This window comes from Phoca vitulina, unplaced genomic scaffold, assembly GCF_004348235.1.
Source record: "Phoca vitulina isolate PV1807 unplaced genomic scaffold, GSC_HSeal_1.0 scaffold22, whole genome shotgun sequence".
In the NCBI taxonomy this organism is placed as follows: domain Eukaryota; kingdom Metazoa; phylum Chordata; class Mammalia; order Carnivora; family Phocidae; genus Phoca; species Phoca vitulina.
This window is the reverse complement of record NW_022589725.1, coordinates 42,099,330-42,106,949: the sequence shown is the minus strand read 5'-3', so window position 1 is coordinate 42,106,949 and position 7,620 is coordinate 42,099,330. Positions and strand designations below refer to the sequence as shown.

Below are 7,620 nucleotides of genomic sequence, written 5' to 3'. Positions count from 1 at the left end.
GCCCAGTCAGTTAAGTGTCTGACTCTTGGTTTCCGTTCAGGTCATGATCTCAGGGTCCTGAGATCAAGACCCACGTTTGGCATTGTGCTCAACGTGGAGTCTGCTTGTCCCTCTCCCTCTGCTCCTCCCCCTGCTCGCTCTCTCATAAATAAATTAAATCTTTAAAAATAAAGAATACAAAAATATTAATTCAAATGGATACATGCACCCTGATGTTTATAGCAACATTATCTACAATAGCCAAATCATGGAAGCAGCTTAAGTGTCCATCAACAGATGAATGGATAAAGATGTGGTCCTTTCTGCCTGTGGACGCCATGGAGTAAGCATTGTTAAAGTCTCCCCTCCTACTGCAGTCACATCTAAGTCAGAGTCTCTCAAAGAGCCTGAACAGCTGCGGAAGCTCTTCATCAGAGGTTTGAGCTTGAAACAACCCATGAGAGTCTGAGGAGCCATTTTAAGCAATGGGGAACACTTATGGACTATGTGGTAATGAGAGATCCGAACACCAAACACTCCAGATGCTTTGGGTTTGTCAAGTATGCCACTGTGGAGAAGGTGGATGCAGCCACGAATGCAAGGCCACACAAGGTGGATGGAAGACTTGTGGAACCAAAAAGGGCAGTGTCAAGATTCTTTTTATTTTTAAAATTTTTTTAATCTTTTAAATTTTTTAAAGATTTTATATATTTATTTGAGAGAGAAAGAGAATGAGAGAGAGAGCACGAGAGGGGGAGGATCAAAGGGAGAAGCAGACTCCCCGCTGAGCAGGGAGCCCGATGTGGGACTCGATCCTGGGACTCCAGGATCATGACCTGAGCTGAAGACAGTCACTTAACCAACTGAGCCACCCAGGCGCCCTCAAGAGAATATTCTTAAAGACCTGGTACCCACTTAACTGAAAAAGATTTTTGTTGGTGGCATTAAAGAAGACTCTGAAGGACATCATCTAAGAGATTGTTTTGAATAGTATGGGAAAATTAAAGTGACTGAAATCATGACTGACCAAGGCAGTGGCAAGAAGAGTGGTTTTGCTTTTGTAACATTTGATGACCATGACTCTGTAGACAAGATTGTCATTCAAAAAGCCCATACTGTGAATGGCCACGACAGTGAAGTAAGGAAAGCCCTGTCTAAGCAAGAGATAGCTGGGGCTTCCTCCAGCCAAAGAGGTTGAAGTGGTTCTGGAAACTCTGGTGGTGGTCGTGGAGGTGGTTTGGGTGGGAATGACAATTTTGGTCGTGGAGGGAACTTCAATGGGCAAGGTGGCTTTGGTGGCAGTCTAAGTGGTGGCGGATATGGTGGCAGCGGGGATGGCTATAATGGGTTTGGTAATGATGGAAGCAACTTTGGAGGTGGTGGAAGCTATGATGATTTTGGCAACTACAACAATCAATCCTCAAATTTTGGACCCATGATCGGAAGAAATTTTGGAGGCAGAGCTCTGACCCTTACAGTGGTGGAGGCCAATACCTTGCCAAACCACGAAACCAAGGTGGCTGTGGCAGTTCCAGCAGCAGCAGTAGCTACAACAGTGGCAGGAGGTTTTAATCACTGCCAGGAACCAAAGCTTAGCAGGAGAGGAGAGCCAGAGAAGGGACAGAAAAGCTATCGGTTATGATGGATTTGGACCTCAGCCAAGCACAGTGAGGGCAGGGCCGAGCTGCTACAAAAAAGACAGATTTGAGACAATACTCACATGCTCCAGCAAAAAACTTGAGGACTGGATTTGTGACTAATTGTATAACAAGTTATTTTAGTTTCTGTTCTGTGGAAAGTGTAATGCATTCCAACAAAGGGTTTTAATGTAGATTTTTTTTTCTTTTTGTACCCATGCTGTTGATTGCTAAATATAATAGTCTGATCATGATGCTGAATAAATGTTTTTTTTAAAAAAAAATATACACACATGTGTGTGTATAATGGAATATTACTCAGTCATGAAAAAGAATGAAATCTTGCCTCTTGCAATGATGTGGATGGAGCTAGGGAGTATTATGCTAAGTGAAGTAAGTCAGACAGAGAAAGACAAATACCATATGATTTCACTCATATGTGGAATTTAAGTAACAAAACAAAATGAGCAAAGAAAAAAAAAAGAGAGAGACAAACCAAGAAACAGACTCTTAACTACAGAGAACAAACTGGTGGTGACCAGAGGGGAGATGGGTGGGTTAAAGAGATGATGGGGATTAAGGAGGGTACTTGTGATGAGTACTGGGTGTTACATGGAAGTGTTGAATCACTACATTGTACACCTGAAACTAATATTACACTGACTGTTGACTAACTGGAATTTAAATTTTATTTAAATTTAACTTTTTAAAGAAGCCTCAGAAGACTTGAACCCTGCTGGCACCTTGATCTTGGACTTCCAGCCTCCAGAATTTTGAGAAAATAAATTTCTGTTGTTTAAGCCACCCAGTGCGTGGTACTTTGTTGTGATAGCCCTAGCAAAATGATACCATTGCCAAAATATAGTGTGAATAGTTTAATAAACACTAACATCAGTGATGCCTTATGTACACAAACCAGGGCAGACCAGGTACAGAACAGAGGCAACCCCATGCAAAGTCAAGGTCTAGAGCTAAAATTCACCTTGAGAAATCTTGAAATCCATAAAACCCTTGGGGGAAGGATTGGACACCCACAGGGAAATCTGGCCAGTATTACCTAGATCCAGCCATCTATAGGGGCCTGGTATTCATTTTGGCAAGTGCTTGCTTACATCATACTCAGGCCTGTGGGCCAACTCCTTCCCACTGGCTGTTTTTGTAAATAAAATGTCATTGGCACACAGCCATAACTATTTGTTTACATATCGTCTATGGCTGCTTTCGTGCAAAATGGCAGAACGGCACGGTTGCTACGGAGGCCATATGGCCTGTGAAATCTAAAATAGTTCCTAAACTTTACAGAAGAAGTTTGAAAAGTTCGAAATGAAGTGAATATTACAACAAAGTATTTCCAAATGCATGATGAACTTGCAGCCGTTGAGGCCCCTCAAGTTCAAGGTGATTCATGTATGCCTACAATGGAACTCTGGGAGCCGTGGCTTCCGGGGTGACCTCAGGGATCGGTGAGCCGGAGAAAGTAGAAGAGGCGTGCTCGGGGCACTTCGGAAAATGCCATTTGGACAAAAGGAAGGAAGGAAAGGCGAGCTAATAAAGAAGACAGGCTGACTACAGGGGACTGAACTGAGGAAGTTTTGAGAACCCAGAGGTACGGAAGACATTTGTCAGGGGATTCACGCAGAGAGCACCCCAGGCGCAGGAACCATCCTGGAGAGTACCTTTTTGTTCTGGAAGCAGAAGTGCTAGTCATCCAGATGTCAGCTGGAATGAAGTCTCCCAGACCCTGGCTGTCCCGACAGGCTTGACTCAAAGCTTTGTGGATGTCCTACCCTCCCTGCCTTCCAAGATTTCTAAAAATTCCTGGGACCTTACGTCCCTTTGGTCGCTTTTGTCTCCAAGCTCCTCATTTCAGTGAGGCTGTATTACCTATTACACATCAATCTGGATGGACCATCCAACCTCTTCCGTGAGTTTGTTTCATGGGCATGCATGTACACACACACACACACACACACACACACACACACTCCTAGAAAGCATTCAGCAGAAGAAAATATTTTACATAAATTTCTGAACCGTGGCTCACATTGTTCTTCAAAACCGTTGTCCTTAAATAGTCTCTGGCTATTTCACCAACTGGGACATTTCTTCCAGCTGCATTTCCCAGCATCCTCTGCAGCCTCAGGCCAGCCCACTCTCCCCCACCATCTCCATCCACATCTTTTCCCTTCTCCTCTCCTCCTGCCTCTCAGAGTCAGGAAGAAATGCAGGCCCAGTTAGCTATCCTCTTTGGGTGTCTTTAATGTGTTACCACTGTCTTCTTGATGCCAGTGATATTGAAAGTCTGATTTATTTTGGTCCTTTGTGATTTGCTTTTTCTCTGTAAAGTTCTGAGAATTTTCAGTCATTATAATTTTTTTCAAATGCTTCCTCCCATCTGTTTTCCCCTGTCCTTTTGGCACTACTATTATCAGCACGTTGACTCTTTACTACTTTCTTTCTTTCTTTTTTTTAAAATTAGTTTCAGAGGTAGAATTACTACTTTCTGCTGGGAGGGTTCCTCGGCCTGATTTTCTGCTCATAAAAATCTGCTTTTGGTGGGACCCATGCTGACTTTCATCCCACCCACTCAATTCTTGATTTCAGCAATTACAGTTTTCAATTATTATTTCCACTTGGTTTCTTTTTTAAAAATAACTGCCTGTTATTAAATAGAATTTAATATTCCATTTTCTAGAAGGAAAGGAATAATGAAAGACCGCAGGTTGGAAAAGTTCACAGGCTAGGTAATAAAATCAATTCTACCTCCGAGTACAGTATGGTAAAATTGAGAATCTCAAAGACAAGGAGAAAGGTTAGTGTGTTTTCTTGGTTTTCCTTTTAAATGGGAGAAATCTGTAGATAGCAGCCATCTTTGACCTCTTATTTATTTAATAATGATAATCTCTTGGACGACTTGTTCAAGTATGGTGTTGGCTATGATTTTAAGTTAGATAATCGTTTTCATAAGAAGTTTTATTTATTTATTTTTTAGTAATCTCTGCACCCAGCGTGGGGCTCAAACTCATGACCCCCAAGATCAAGAGTTGCGCGCTCTTCTGACAGAGCCAGCCAGGCACCCCTTAAGTTAGATATTCTTTATCGTGTCTAGGAGATAGCATTTTGTTTTTAGTTTTCCAAGAGTTTTTATTTTTCCATCATAATTAGATGTTAGTTTTAACCATATACTTTCTAAAGCATATAAAACCTGCACATTATAGACTAATGTTGTTTGTAAGTACTATTGGTACCGATTGCTTGCCATGAGCAACTTTCAACTCACACTCTTCAATTTACTAGACAATAAATGTCTTGAATTCTCTTGTAGGAAAGTGCCAAAACTCTTACTTAGTCTGCCTTTTTCCTTGAAGCCTGATTGAAATTTGACATTTTGGGGCGCCTGGGTGGCTCAGTCAGTTAGCGTCTGCCTTTGGCTCAGGTCATGATCTTGGGGCCCTGGGATGGAGCCCCACCTCAGGCTCCCCGCTCAGCGGGGAGTCTGCTTCTCCCTCTCCCTCTGCCCTTCCCCCACTCCTGCGTGTGCTCTCTCTCTCTCTCAAATAAAGAAATAAAATCTTTTATTTTTATTTATTTATTTTTAGAAGACATTATTTATTTATTTGAGAGAGAGAGAGAAAGAGAGCTGGCCTGCTGCTAAATGGATCAATTGAATTTTAAATTCTGTTTACCGTATTTTTCACTTCTGAAAGCCCTGGTTGGCTTCATTCAGAATTGTTTGCTCTGTTGTCGTATTTCCAAGCGTCTCTTGAGCAACACATCAAACACATTTGCACCATACACTGGTTCTTTAAATTTAATATTTATTGATTTATTTGAGAGAGAGAGCACAAGTAGGGTGAGGGGCAGAAGGAGAGGCAGGCTTAAATTAAATATTTAATTTAAATATTAAATTTAATATTTAAAGCCATGGTTCCTAAACTTGAATGTACATCAGAATGACGTGAGAACTTTTTAAATCGCACGTGGCTGGGCCTCACACCTAGAGGCAGAACCCAGGAATTTCTATTTCCAACAAGTTCCCAGGTGATGCGGATGCTGCTTAGTTTAGGGACTGTGTTTTGAGAATAACTCATCTAAACTATTTGTAGATCAGATTTTTCTAGCTCTGGTTGGTGCTCTCATGATGCTTGTCTTTTCGTGGTTTGGTTTTGTTTTGACTAAAAGCTACTCATTTTACTTGTTTTTTTTTTTGCTTTTGTTTTTGTTTTTGTTTGTTTGTTTGTTTGAAGGGGGAGGGAAATACTTGGGACCTGGGATAAAGGTGTATTTCTGAAGAAAGGATTTGTGTTTGCTTTTGCCAGATTTCTGGGGACACTCCCAGACCATTCTAGATTAAATTCTTGCTTGAGGTTTTTTGAAACCCCTAGTGAAGTTGAATTCAGGCTGTTTCATTCATTGCCTTAAGGGTGGGTGATAGTTTTGCTACTCAACAACCGGTTTTGAGATTGGCCATGTCTTTCCACTCTGATGGAATAGAGGACGTGTTATTTCTAGTTTAACTTTACTGTGAGAGTGTTGCCCTTTCATGTTCTAAGTTTGTGGGGTGGGGGATAGAGTCCTACTTAGCCCCCACTTTGGGCCTTTTCTTCTACCCCTACTCTGCTAAACTGTTGAAAATTGGTGATTAGGCTCACTAGGTCACCAAAACTCTCAGGTTGAAAGTGAATGCGACACCCTGCTGGCCCCTCTGTGTTCTCTGAGTTGTAACCATTCTCTCTTAATCTGTTTCATCTTTTCACTTTGTTTATGGTATTTTTTCAACATAGAGCAAATTTAAATTTTAGTAGGACAATCTAGGAATTATCCAATTTTCTCTGGCTTCTGGACTTTATGTAGAAGGTCATTCTCCAATAAAGATTTTAAAAAATTTTTCTTTAAATTTTTCTCTAATAGTTTGTAAACCATCACTGATATATATATATCTACATATAGATATATCATCTCACAATGCAGGAATCTAAGTTTGATTTACTCAAAATGGATATTCAGTTGTTCCATATCCATATACTGAATAATTCATTCTTTACCTGATTTAAAGAGGGTAACTTTAAAGACGGTGACTGATTTAAAATGTCACACTTTTCATGTATCAAATGGCTGTATATTTCTGGATTATATTCTGATATAATAAACTATTTGTCTATTACTGGCATAATAACATGCTAGTTTAATTATAATAGTTTTTAAGGACATTTTCATATCTGATAAGATACATCTCTACTCATTATTCTGTTTTTCAAACATTTCTTGGCAATTTTTTTCTTTTGTTAAACATTTTTTATAATGGATATAGAATTTTATTCACATTTTGTACCTATAAAGATCACTACCAGTTATTTGGCTTTTATTTTTGATTTATTAATGTAATATCTTACATTTTTTTTAGAGGGAGAGACAGAAAGAGAGGGTGGGGATGGGGGGCAGAGGGAGAGGGAGAGAGAGAGAATCTTAAGCAGGCTCCATGCCCAGCACAGTACGGATGTGGGACTTGATCTCATGACCCTGAGATCATGACCTGAGCAAAAATCAAGAGGCCAGATGCTTAACCAACCGAGCCACCCAGGCACCCCACATTTTAAATTTTTTAATGCTGAAGCATCTTATCAATCCAAAAAATAAATCTTACTTAGTTATTTTATGTCATTGTAAAATTTACTGCTTGACTCTTATTTATTCTTATGCTATTGTTTTCTCACGTAGAACCTGGTATGTGTCTGCATATAATTTATGGCAAGTTCAATTTGGATTGTTGCTCACCTTTGAATGAGATGAGTTCTTCCCGGGCCAGTTGTCTATGGCAGCTACATGTCAGGGTCATGTTCCAGGCTGGCAAGATTCCTGTGACAGGAGCCTGTGTGAGCATCCTCTTGGCTGTGACTTCTCCCCAGACAAGGACATAAGCCCTACGGTCAGTTCATGAGGCTGAGCCCCTGTCCTCCCCTCCCACTTCACCAAGACACCTCTTTCTGTAACGGCGATCTATGCG

At 40.7% G+C, this 7,620-nt stretch overlaps 1 pseudogene; it reads left to right on the top strand.

The window, feature by feature from the left end:
- Nucleotides 1-432: 432 nt before the first annotated feature.
- LOC116641731 lies at nt 433-1,551 on the top strand (annotated as a pseudogene).
- Nucleotides 1,552-7,620: the final 6,069 nt, after the last annotated feature.